We start from the raw sequence: 13943 nt of genomic DNA on the forward strand, positions 1-13943 counted from the left end.
CTCATCTGTTTTAAATAGTTTACAGACTTTATGTCCTTGAAAATGGCTTTTATCAAGATTTTGTGTTCATGGTCATCTGCAGTCTTTCTGCGTTTCTTGCAGTCACTCTTCCCATGTCTTTCCTTGTCCTTTTCTTACTGTATATGCTCGAACAACTTAATTGAAAATTAGAAAATTCTACTGTGGTCTGCTTCAGAAATAAAAGAGAATTTGATGACTGATGTAAGTAAAAAGTCCAGCGAGATAGAGATAGAGATAGAGAGATGCGGGGGGATGAGAGAGAGCTTTGGATGTGATTGTGATTTGATCTGCCGCTTTATGATCTCTCCAGATATCTCTGTACTCATCTCTGGGACTGGCCTGGTCCCGCCCTCTTCTGAGGTGACTTTGGTCTTATTGGTCTTCTATATGGCAAACATGGCTAGTGTCGTCCAAGTTCCCACATCAGCAAATCCTTCATGGAAAGAGATTATGCATTTATTTTCCTGGACTGATTACCCAGCTGTGTGGATCTGGGAAATTTAGGTCACATGCCTGGAAGAAGCTACTGACTGATAGTAATACCCATCCTCTCATTCATCTCTAGTAATAAAAATTTGGCTGGGCATATATATAACCCCTGAAAGAGTCTGTTTTCCACCTTCCTTTGTTGCTGGCATAGCCATGTGACTAAGTGCCAGCTATAAGATGCAAGTGTTCGATGCAATTAAGCATTTGATTCTGCAGGAAAGAAGAGGAAATGTGCGAGCTTTCTTACTTGTAAACAACTGCAAGACCTGACAGACAAGGACAGCACTCCAGGACTAGAACAACAAGACAGAAGAAGGGGGGGCCCTGAGGACTCCAAAGAATAGCCCTCATACCAGGGGAGTTTCCCGTGGTGGAAAAACACATTTTGATCTCGGTGAAGCCGTTGTTAATGGTGAGTCTCCATCTCACTTGAGGCCAAGCCTTCATATTTTCTCGGTACCTTCCTACTTCTGGATGTGACTTGGAGGGGCATGAACAGATGGCACAGCTCGGGCCACACAGCTCCACTGCAGGGTGGGTGGAGTCACTGTCCAGGGCTCCATGGATCTCCAAGTGAAGGTGGAGGTCTGTGGAGAAAGAGAGGAAGGAAGTGCAGGAACCCATCACCATCGTCCATGAGTGGCTCTTCCTTTCTCCATCTGAATTATTCCCTTTTTAATGTAAGGACCAACGCTACCTGCAATTCTCAGATTGTTGTTGGCTGTAAGTCCCCTCAATAGACAGACAACAATAGAAGCCAAAATCTGCACTACCCTGGAAGATGAGACACCCAGTGATGTTCCAGTGACCTCCGTGAGCAGTGTTCTGCTCCTTCGGAAGAAGGGGGAAGGAGGACAGATTGCACAAGCCTTTCTTCTATGTGAGATTTGTGCGAGGAAGGGTTAGGTCATCCTCACAAAAGAAATTCTCAGCACATGCTTGTCACTTGAATGTCTTTAATCACTGCAGCATTGAGAATTAAGCAGGCTTCTCACGGTGAATCCTGAGTGTGCCACTAACCAAAAAGAAGGCAAGGATACACTATAAAATAGGAGAGAATGCTTACTAAAATAAAATAACACGTGGAACATCTATATTAAAAGCACCCGAAATCCCATGGAGGAAGACCCAAAGATTATTCTATCAAGGAGTGTACGAGAGCCACGGTACAGGAAAAGTCTGCAGCAGGTAAGGGGGAAGTTGCTCTGACTGGTACTGGTGTTTATCTTTGCACATGAGCTTCAGCGCTATGCATTGTTTAAACTGAATGTTTTAAAATATGTCATCTTAGGCTGCATCACACATCAGTCACAGTGGGGGCTTTTGCTCAGCGTCTCTCTTTCCATTGTTGTGTGAACAATATACTTCAAACACTTGTCTAAATGAGTTTTATTGCTGCTGCAGGCAGCAGCAGTGACTTCTGGGATATTGTACTAGAACAGGGGGAGAAAGATTCACAGCTGAATGGTTCTACTGCACAGATGATGTTGGTGTGCACTTGGTGCCCATTGACTAGCTACTGTTGTTGGGTCTATGTGCCCAAACTCCATGTCTATGGGTAGGAGCATCACACAACTTTACAGATTTCCTGGGGTCATGTGGTGAAAGGGTTGGTTCTTTTTAGACTGAGCTCACAACTGAGTATATACAACCCTCAGTTTGGTGACTTTCACAGACAGTAGGGAAAAGCTTCTAGTCTCGGTAAGGCTGCCTGCCAAGAGCCTAGTTGATTCCCAGTGTTCCCAGATTAGAGCTCCGGTTGGAGTGAGTCTGTGCCAGGTTTACAGCAAAAGCACTGAAGCAGCCCTCCTCTGCTCCGAGCCTGCTCAGAGAAACATGGTGGAAACTCTCAGCCTCCAAACACTGGAGAATGTTGGTTGTATCCTTCCCTTGGAGGGCTGGTGGATGGATGGAGGGACTGGAGCCTGAGCATGACAGGGGGACAGGGATGTTTATTCCTGGGCAGCCTGATGTTCTGGGAGAGAGTGGGATGAATTGAAGGAGAGTAGAATCACAGATTTCATCAGTCTGAGAAGCTCAAGATGTGCCAAAGAACTGTGGGCACAAGCCACAATCTGCAACTTACAATCCAGTGAATTAATACTGGAGTTGCCTCTGTGTCTAAGCAAGCAAGAACTCTTGACTTTGAGGTAGGGGTTTATATGTGAATGAGTCTCTGCCCGCTGAGTTGCCCCGGAACCAAATGATTTAGTGCTGCAGGAAAACAGTCCTTGAGGCTGGTGCGGGACACTGCATTGTCTACTCTGAACACTGTGGACAAGGAGGTGGGGGCATATGCACTCCTTTCCTGGGAAAGAGTCCCCTCTGAATTCTTTGATCTTTGCAATCACTGGAGATATTTAAATATCGGACTCCTGGGCTCCCCATCAGTCTGACTGAAGAGGAGACTCTGGGGTGTGCCTTGAGAGAAAGTCTTTAAAAAAAGGTTCCACAGGGGATCTGAGGGTTAGAAGGCTTGAGGGTCTATGTGGAAAAGAGTGGAAACTTGGAGTGGGGGTGATATGGCAAAAATTAATATTCAGGGAGATAAGCACTCATGAGAGACCAATATAGGACCAAACAAAGCTTTATTGAGCTGGTAACTGACATGCCCAACAAGAAGCCGGGGAAGGTGTCAGTGCAGATTGGACTTTGCTTCCCACTTAAGTATCTTTTAGGTTTCCACAGCAACCATCCAACCATATTACCTCATTTCTGGAAATTTTACAAGAATGTCACAAAGTTTACATTTCCCGGAAGTTGCTAGTCATGTGCTGGTCAGGCGGACCTTGGGAAGACATTGTGGTTTAACGTTTAGCCTACTTCTCAATTTGTTCTATTTGTTCCTTATTTTATAGCTCTGTTTTCCTTTAGTGGCTTTTATGGTTAACTACGGGGTGGGGGAGGAGTTCAACTACAGTTTAAGTGAACTTTAGTGACTTAAAATGCAGTTACAAAAAGAAAATGGAGCCTCTCTTGCCCTATCAGGGGTGTTTAAGATCCACGCCTGCCTTACCGCTTCTCAGTTACTACACCAGTGACCTGCGTTCTTACCCCTCAGTGCTGGTGTCTGCTACATGAGTAGTTATTGTCCTGGTCCTCTATGCCACAGTGGGACTTCTTCTTGGTGGAGCCTGGCCCCTAGTCAATACCTTGTATAAGTGAACTCTTACTTAGCTGTTAAGGGAATGTCAGTCTGTAGGATACAGTTCTGTCCATCAGAGCCCAGAATAAGGACAATAATGACAATAGCTAAGAGTTATTGAATAGGTCCTACGTACCTCATCTCAGCCACACAATTGCTTCCTCAGCAGGCAGTACTGGGAAGTGTTATTATTCCTGCTGCTTAAAAGAGCTGTCTAGCACTCAGAATAAGTGAAGGAGCATGACCAGAGTCCCATCCCATACGGCTGCCGAGTGGCTCCAAAACCCTAGCACCCAGTAAGTGCTTCTGCTTACCATGTCCCTGTGCCTCTCCTCTAGATGAAGAATTCCTAGAACTTTCCAGAACCCAAGTTCCCTCCCCACTTTCAATGTTTTATGTGCATCAGCTGCAGCCAGATATGTGTTAATTTTTTGATGTGGTATGGAGGCTCCTGAAAGCCATGTATGTTCTTTGTCTCTGCTGAGAATCATTGTCCTTGAGCATGACTTTTCTGTTTCATACAAGTGTGCCCTTGGATAAATGGCTTCTCATCATTGTTACTTCTGTACAAATACTTGAGCATCTTAAGGACAAGGATTACCCTTGACATTCTCTCCCACTATCCCTCATGGCTCTGCCCAGTGCTGTGAAACAGGGTGATGGGAAGTTCTCACGGAGTTCTTTGTTGGAAACAAGCTGATCTGGCTGGGTCCACTCAGGTCTTCTCTTTGAAATCCCTTTATTAATTTAGAGTGTGGCTTGTATTTATGACTCTGCAAGACTCGTAACTTTCACTTAGCTGTATCCCTGGTCCACATTGGGCAGCTACACAGAGGAGGATCTCATGGGGGATGGAGTTGCTGCCCCATCTCTTAGATCTGCCTCTCGCATTCCTCCATCTAGCCTGGAGATGCTCTTGAAGGCTCTCTGACGTGCACCCTGTCTTCTGCCTGCAGGCATTTCATGATCTCCTGCTGTATCCGGGAGTAGTCAAGAGGCCTTCATTCAGTCTCACAGTGCTCTGCTTTTCTCCTGGGTGCCCTCCACAATCATCCAAGATATATTTACTTGTGTGTTTGCCTGGCTAATGTCTTTCTGCAGCCCCAGACACCATATCTGTTTTGCACATTAGAGTTCCTAGTATCCTGTCAGAGTGGTTGGCACATGCAAGTGTTCAGTAAATGTCTCTGAATGAATGGCTGGGTTTATCATTCTTATGATCATGGAGAATGAGCACAGACAGAAACACAACTCACATTGGCCCAGCTGTGGAAAAGGCTAGCTAAAAGTCCTGGTGTGGATCCAGAAGTGGATGCAGGAGTAACTGCATCTGAACACTCAGACAGTGAGGACTGGAGTCTATTTCCCCCACCTCTCTGCTAGCTTCTCTCTGTTGTCTATTCTAAGGTAACCTGTTACGGTGGTGCATAGGTGGCCACAGCAGCAGGATGACAGCCTCAAAATTTCATCATCAGAGGGCGAAAAAGCTGTTTGTCCTTGACCCTTTCATCTGAAGTCCCAGACTGTGATATAAACGGCCCAACCTGGATAACATGCCTGTTTCCTAAACCAATCATTTCTGCCAAGAAGAAGGGTCATGCGAGTTGTTCAAGTTTTGGCCATGCCAATACCGGGAACAAGGAGGGGGATGCTCAAACCACAAGAACAGCACAGTCTGAGAGAAGGCTCGTGTGTGACTTCTGGAAGGAATTAAGGTGCTAATGCGCAAAGCTCAATTGCTCACTGGGGTGCCAAAGCACCTCTGGGTCTGAGAATCACCCCTGAAGCCAGGATATAGACATGCTCTTAGCAAGAGAGCTAATAGGTTGGTGCAGTTCAGGATTCCCTAGATCACAGGATGAGGGTCACAAAGAAAACTCCAAATCAAAGGCAAACTGTGCTGGCTGGCTTAGTCTGTTCTGCTCTCCTAACAAGAACTCCATGGAGAACTCCTATTTTCTGCGGCTATGAGCTGGAGCTGGTGCTGGCTTCTCGTGGTGAAGAGAAGTGGTCTAAACTGGGAGGGTATAGGAAAGACATTGTTGAAGCACCAAGGCATAGCCAGCACGTGCCTGCACAGAAGTTCACTCCTGTAGGCAGTGCGGAAGGCGTCTTCTCTCCCATGAGGCCTGCATACCTCACAACGTTAGCCTAGTGCTGCAGGGTTCTAGGCACTCTGTAGTTTCCTGTTCTTACGATGCTACTCCAGCGACCTCAAGAAGGGGCCACGTGATGGTATGTAACACAGCTCTCTACTTTTAGGTTTTGGCTTCCTGGGAAATGTTCTTGGGTAACAGATTTCTCTGTAACCTGGAATAGCAACCACCTGACTTCTGTTGGTTTATCACTTGTCTTTCTAATGCTTAATATTAAGAGGAAGATTAATTAATCGTCCTCCCCTGGCCATGGGCTTTGTGTACCAGTCCTGCTGGGGGGTGGGAAGGGGAGAGCAGATTCCCCTTGACTTGCTGGAAGAAAAGCCAAGAAATGGATCTGTGACTGGAGTGAAGTCAGTGAGTCATATTTTGGGACTTAAGATCTCAAACTTCTGTTGCATTGTCAGGAAGAAGCTTGGAGAAATTCATATGCAGGTGGTGTCAAAGGCAATGTGGTCTCGGTTTCTGTCCAGACTCTTTCTGAAGGCAAGAGTCACCTGCCTGCGAGGTGACCCCAGAGTCCTGCCATTCCCAGTGCCCAATGCCCTCCTGTCCATTGGTGCTGAACCCTTTATAGTCTTCCAACCAACCGTTCTTGCCAAAGGAGGAGCAGTTGGTTTTTCTTGATTGTGACCAGCGAACCTAACTGACATACTTGGAAAGAAAATGGTTTAATTGTATTTTGTAGGTGAAGAATTTCTGAGTTCTAAATTAATCCCAGACTGGGAGGCAGGTGAGCTGAATTTAGCCATAGGATTTCCAGTAAGTCATTTAGTGTCCATCTCAGTTTCTTTCTTTTTTTTATTTTTGGTTTTTCTCCGGTATCGGGAACCGAACTCACGACCTTGCGCTTGCCAGGCAGGCGCTTTTGCCGCTGAGCTAAATCCCCCCAGCCCCATCTCAGTTTCTTTACTTATAACATGGGAGTAGGAAAAGGGTGCTGTGTCAGGAAGAGACTGGCACAAAGCCAAGAGGAACATGAAGAGCATCAGGTATAAACATGAGGTGTAATTTGTATGGATCATCCATCAGCCATTGAATTTGATTTAATTCTGCAGTGTTGCCACTGTATTATACGTCTGCTCAGTACATGCTGATTAATGACATTGGGACACATGAATTCATTCTAGAAGAATTTATTAAATGCCCACTATGTGCTAGTTTCTGGTTTTTAATTAGCATTTTTATAAGGAATTTATCACTTGCTGCCCACCTGTCATCTTCTTCTAACTCTATAGAACATGATATTCAGTTCTCAGTGCCCGCAGGAGGAAGTTGGGATGAATTTCCAGATGTATCCTTGCGAAGAGTCATTCTTCCCCTTCTGAGAAAACTCTGATGAGGCAGGGGAAACCCAGACGTATCCTTTCTTTCTTGCAATGTCGTTCCTTTCCCCGAGAAAACATTTTCGCCTGTGTAAGTGGTGTCTTGGTGCTGGACTTCACTCTGGCAGCTTCTGAAGCTTCGTGTCTTGGGAAGGGGAGAAGGCTGTGTGCAGCTCCGTCAGGACTTGGATGTGGACGAGGGTCAGCAGAACTCATAATGGGGCAGATGATCGTGTCACACATCAAACCAGCTAGCACCACATTTTGGAAAAAAAGGAGAACCATATGTCATATGCATGTTGACATAAAATAAAATAAAATAAAATAAAATAAAATAAAAACCATTCTCTTAAGCAAAACACTACCAAAATTATTCTCAAAAAATAAAGCGCATACCTATTTGTATGTCTGTCTATCTCTCTCTATATATCTTCACACACACACACATATGTGTGTATGTGTGTGTGTGTGTGTGTGTGTATATATATATATATATGGTTAGTTAAAAATCAGTAAAAGTGTGGGGGAAAAGGAGAGTTCTTCATTTCAATTAATGAGAAGGATGAATGTGTCCTGAAATACAATTTCTTTAATACACATAAAACACATTCAACCCTCTTGAATCTTAGAAGATGGTTATAAGGAAAACTAGGCCAGTGGGGTTTGTCTGGACTGGTCCAAGGAGCATTTACCCTTGCAAGAGCCTAGAGCAGTGGTGGTAACCCTATGGCACGTATGCCCAGCAGGCTGTTTGTACCACTGAAAGCTCTAAAAGGCCTAGACAGATCCTTCTTTCTCACTGCTAGTTCTGCTGGGAGGTTTATTTGTCTGCCTTAGGATAATTGTGGAATTAAACCATCTCCTGGTGTTAACAACTATTAATATCTAGCTAATTCCTCTGGGTTTTGGGTGAGGGCAGCGATGAAGAGCCATAATGTTTTCTAGGTATAATTCCTCAGAGAATACCAGGAAAGGAAGTCTTCTTGTCCAGCATTTCTGGATTGCTAGCTCAAACTCATGCCTAGGAATGAACACAATCGCACACAGCAAGAGAGCTTTTCACCTTTGTTCTGTGAAGCTGACTGCTTTCTGGGAGGTGGACTGGGTGGTGGGGGGATTATCTTTGGCTTATCTCTTACAAGCAAGCTCTAGCACCCCATGACTGGTTGAGCTATGGATTCACAGAAGGTGAGAACAGAAAGGACCTTGGATGTCATTAGATTTAACCTCCCCACTTTTCCAGAAACTACAGACTATATAACATAAATGAGTACCAGGGCTTATGTAACCCAAGTATTTCAGAATCGCAAAATCCTTCTGTTGCTACATTTCTCTCTTCTTTTTAAAGCAGAAGCATTGGAAGATGCTCTATTTAAATGCCAGATTAGCAGTGGCTACCTGCATCTATAGGGAAGGTCTCTGTGTTCCCTGTATTATGGGCTGTCTTGTGTATTTAAATAGATTCTTTCTAGAGTAACGTGGGGTGGAGGCAGGGAGAAGCAAATGTCGCTTTCTATAAGACTTCTCCTGTGAGAGCAAACAGAGAATTCTCAAGAAGCCTGGAGTGTGAGAGACTCAGCTTCTGCAAGAGCTCCCTGGGCTTGCTGACCTTGATGTTCACGCTGTAGTTGTTATGGCAACAGGAAAGTGAAATTGTGGTTGCTAAGGGACACTGAACTGAGGCAATCTCCATCACTTACTGGTCACTCGGCTCTGGAACTTAGAAATCCACCTAAACCAAGTCAGCAAAACACCTTTGCAGGTTGAGCTCACCTCGGGCCATACTTACAGCACTATTTGCTCCTGCAGAAAGTGAACATTTTGAAATGGTAAGGAAAATTGTCCCTCACAATTCTTAAGTGACTTGAACATGACAAAAATGGATCTTCCAAATGGAAAACTTCTCCTGTCGTTGTTGTTGCCACCTCTTTCAGATCCCCTCCCGAGGCACCAAGACACCATTTCATTTTCAAACAGATGACGTTTGAAACAGGCAATATATCCACAGTGTAAATCTTTGCCGCCAAAAGGTCAACACAGTCAGTGACAGAAAGCTCGGGCTGCACCTGAGAATGACTAATGGATCATTAAGTGGAATGTCTCCCTGTCCCACCCTGGGGGATCGTTGGGGCCATCAGTGCCCACTGCCCTGATGCCCATCCCTCCTTACGTCTGTTACAGTGCGTATTGTGTGCAGAAGGCTTTGTTCACCAAAGAGTGCCCGGGAAACATGAACACTGATGGCCTTTGATAGACTCCATGGCTCAGTGTTTCAGGCCCGGGGCAGAGACTGGTGTGCCACTTGTACCCCTGTCCCGTGGCACACAGTACTGCATATTTATTAGTGCATATGGAGCTCACAGGAAGATGCAGCTCCTGGGGATGAGCCGTTCTGAAGAGGGACAGTTGTGCTGTGTGCTGAGATTCACCCAGAGCTCTTCCTGTCCTGTCACCCTTCGTCCTGTGTATCCTTCCTCTCCCCTTTCCTATATCTGTCCTCACCCGTTTACCCAGCATCTCTTATGTTCTCGGTAATCTGTCGGAAATGGGGTCGCAGAGGTAGCGAAGGCACGCCAGGAGCTTGTGCACGGTGGGAATGTGGACCCATGAACAGCTACGACAGGTACGCTGTGTGTTATAATGCAGGTGCGGCAGGTGGCTTGGCTGGAGGAGCCTCTGCTATCTGGGGTGGCACCTTAGTGTTAGAGGCTTCCTCTTGTACTCTGTTAAGTCACAGTGTACATGCACATGTGTACTCTATGTTCCCAGGAGTCTGAGAGAGCTTCAGTGTGCAGTTTCAGTGTCTGGGACAGTCTCTTGGGAATGAAGTGCCAAGATAGAGGGAGACATGCAAGGGACTTGGGGCATGATGTGTTTGTGGCTTGCGTCTAGATGTCCTCTCAAAATCTCGTGGCTCATAGGTGAAGCTTTTTGAAGCTGGCTGGACCTAGAATGTGTGATATGGGATTAAGGGTATGTGGTGCTAACTAGCCTATTGATTGGCTTAGCATACTTCTGGGTGTGGACGCAGAGTGGGAAGGCCCACCCTGGGTGTGGGTGGCACCACCCAAAAGATTTGGATGGGATAACGAAGAGGAAGGCTGCAGCTTGCTGCTCACTGCCTTTTTACTGCCCTGCCATGCACTGTTTCTCCTCTGTGACGCCCCTCTGCCATGACACTCTGCCTTGGAGCCAGCTCACTGTGGACTGAAACCTTTACAAACTGAGAGCTGAAATAAACCTCTTCTCCTTAAACTGTGGGTGCTGAGTATTTTATTCCAGGAATGAAAAAATAAGACAATGCCTTTGGCTAATAATGAGGAAGTGAACAGGAGCAGGCAGGGAAACCTTCCAATCATCGTGCAGGCATGGCACCTGTGGCAGGGAAGGGGGAGGGAGGAGACGGCCTCAGGCTTGGACAGCAGGAAGGGAGTCCTGGTGTGGAGAGCATGATGCCACCATGATGCTCTTCAAGGGCTGGCATGTGTCTGAGAGCAGAGTGGGCTTTGCTAAAGAGGGATGCAGATTCCGAGGGCACTTGTACCCGGAGAGTGATAGCTACACGCACTCCTTGTGCAGCAGCCAGTTTTGTCTCTGTCTCTATCTCTGCCTTCTTCAGGTGCAGGAAGGAATGAGCCTGAGGAGAATGGGGAGGTGAGGGGAGGCATGGAGTGAGGAAGCTGACCTTGACAGCAGCATTCAAGGATTTACAAATGAAGCTCTCCCCTGCAGCTATTTGTTGATGGCAGTGTGTGATCTCACACGGAACAGTACACGGTCACGTGGTGCACATGCGTCATCTTATTTAGTTTCTCAGTCTCTGAGCACTGTCTTGGTGCTGGCAGCTTCTTCAATATGTGTAGCACTTTTTGGGAAACTGAGGGAGGCAGTCACAGATGACTGAAAATAGAGCCCAAGACGGATGCTGGTCTGTGCCTGGCTCCATGGGCAACGTTAGGAGCAGCGTCTGTCAGAGAGTGAGGAGGCAGGACAGGGCAGAGGGTAAGGTGAGCTGTGATGTGATCTGTGTGGGGACCTCACTCAACCCCACGGGAAGCTGGGATGGCTCTGCCAGCATCTCCAGAATCGAGGCATGGGGGACGTCTTGTATTCCTGTACCAGTGCAGGATGAAGGCTGTCCCTGTGATGGGTACGCTGAGGGATGGGGCAGTTGAACCCCGCTGTGGAGATAGATGTGAAAGGGATTCCTCTGTAAGCTGAAGTGAGGGCCTAGTCCGGGAGGTCGAACCCAGCTGTGCACCCCAGCACTTCCACAGGGTGTGTGGGCAGATGAGGTGATGCGTGCTGCCGTCTCTTCATGTGGTCGGACTCTATGCTCTGCCCACCAGTTTCTCTTACCAAGGACTTTTGTTTTGTGCGTGTGACACTGAGATGTTCAACAGCAGCCACTTATGGCGGCTGCAGCAGGGCAGCCGCGGTTGTCTTCTGAGGTGAATGGCAGTTACAACAACTGCCCCAAGTATTCCTGGAACAGCTCGTCAGTGTCCCATGGTTGTTTAATATTTTCCAGTCCTTGTTCTCAAGTCTCTGGTTGATTCTGTGAATTTTTGGTTGGTTTCCAATAAGCTCCCCTTTATCTCCATGCACCGAGTGTTGGTTTTGATTTCTTAGAGCTAGGAACTCTAGCTGATAAAAGGAATAAATGACAAAAGAGAAAGAGGAAAGAAAGCCAAGTGATCAGATGGATAGTGCTTTTTGTCTATACTAGTATAAATATGAAGATGACACTTTTAATAGGATAGGACACTAGCAGTAATAATCTGATTATTACCATCCTCCTTCTGCTTACTTCTTTAATTTCCAGATAAGGACAAGGCTTAAAAAAAAAAAGCTAAGATTCTGTTTTCAAAAATATATTTAAAAACAAGCACACAAAATGAACAGTTTGATGATTTATCTTTGGCAGGGTGGTGATTTCAACATATATAATTCTGCATTGTTATTAAATCACTTATAGGTCCAGGATGGGTAAAGTCAGATTAAGAAGTGTAGCAGTCAGTGAGACCCTGGTGGTCATTGACTGAAGGCCTCCTGGGAAGATCCAGAGTTGGAGGCTGCAGGGTGTGTGTGGAGAGGTGGAGATGCCTGGGGTCTGGGAGCAAACACTCAGCAGCCTTCCAAGAAGCGGCCCAAAGGGCGTGAAGTAGGAAGGTGGTTCACGTATCAATGACAGTGTGTTCAGGGCATTGAAATCTTTGACTGATTAATAAGTCACAGATTAATAGTGAGATCTCCAGTGTGGAGATCAAAGTTCCTAACTAACCTACTTACATATAAAGAGTGCCCTTAGCTCATTACAACTCTGTTAGAATGTACTTAAGCAAAGCAAATGGTACAAATGTGAGCTAAGCAGCCTTGCCTTGTTGGCTGGATTGGAAGTAGCACGATTCAAGGGGGTTCCTGTGAGCCCTTTGGAAGTGCCTGCCGACAGAAGAAATGGATCTCGGCAGGAGCAGATCTCTGAGCAGTTAAGCTCTCGGCTTGCACAGGCTGAGATGGCCAGGGCAGACACTGGGGTTTCTGTTTTTTTCTCTCTTGAAAGAAGGGATAATGAGGAAGCCTAAGGTGTCAAGGGTAGTCCGGGGAAGGCAGTGCTGCAAGGCCTGGGGCTTTGCATAGGGAAGAGTGTTCTTTGGGTGGGTGGTTGGAGCAGGGCTCACTAAGGTCATGCCTATAGCACAGCTAGGAAAGCTGGAAGTAGCCAGCCACCCAGAGAGGTTGGGGTGACGTGGGGGTGAGTGGGGAAGGGGCTCCCAGAGGGAGGAGCAGAGCTGAGGAAGCACGAGAGCTTGAGCCTTCAGGGGCTGAAAGCTGGCCCCTGCGGTAGAAGGAGAGCGTGCAGGAAGGCGTGGGGAAGAGCGAGCAGACCGCGCTCCGGAGCACAGGCAGGGGCCGTGGTGCTCGTCGCACTGCACCATGCTTGAGACAAGTTGGGGTTGCGTTCAAAGTGCAGCAGGAAGGATTGGGATGCTTTAAAGTGAGGACATTGTAAAGTGGCACGGCCAGAGTTTCTATAAAATAACTCTGTAGCTTCTGCAAGGAAGGTGGATTGCAGTGACACGAAAATGAAATCAAGTAAATCAGCAAGGGGCAGTTACAGAAGTCTAGGAGAGGTGCGGCAGTGGCTTGGCCTAGGGTGAGGGTGCCAGTGGGGTGTGAGAGAGGTTGATGGACTAGGGGTATAATTAGGAGGCAGAGAACAGGAGGCTTTTGTGATGGACTTGTTGGAGAAGAGGATGGTAGGGTTGCTCTGGGCTTGAGTTCTAGCCATTGGCTCACTTTTATACTATAGTTTCAACCCCTTCACTCTTGCTAAGTCAAGGTCTCAATCGTTGTCCGTCATATCCCAACGCCTCCCGGGTGTGTAGAGGAAAAGCAGCGCCCCTGCAGAGCGAGCTGCTCTTCTGGTCGGTAGAACTGAAGCACCAAACTCCTTTCCTGCCGTCGGCTCATGACAAGCACCTCTTGCAAGTGGCACGAGAGCCTCAAGTGATTTAGCATCGGCTCTCTTGCCCAGCCCGCTTACGAATGCCGTGCATGTTGATTATCTCAGACACAACTTCTCTGCCTAAATTTAAGACTCCTTCAGCGCCATTTCAATTAATGTGGCTGGGAGTGTGTGCATCACAATGGCCAAGCACAGCCAGGATTTAATTGATTCAATTTGCATATCTCATTCTGAAAGAATTATATGTTGTAAATTCACCCACTGGCAGGACCTCACCAGTGCAGCCTCCTCTGTGAATACACAATTAGCTTCCCCCAAGGTTTCCCTAACCCCGTTGC

The 13943-nt window shown here is 46.8% G+C and overlaps 1 pseudogene; it reads left to right on the top strand.

Annotated features, from left to right (window-relative positions):
• The first annotated feature begins 5513 nt into the window (after nucleotides 1–5513).
• LOC102028786 overlaps nucleotides 5514–13943 on the top strand; it is a 71134-nt pseudogene continuing 62704 nt past the window's right edge.

This window comes from Chinchilla lanigera, unplaced genomic scaffold, assembly GCF_000276665.1.
Source record: "Chinchilla lanigera isolate Chin_1 unplaced genomic scaffold, ChiLan1.0 scaffold00116, whole genome shotgun sequence".
Lineage (NCBI taxonomy): Eukaryota > Metazoa > Chordata > Mammalia > Rodentia > Chinchillidae > Chinchilla > Chinchilla lanigera.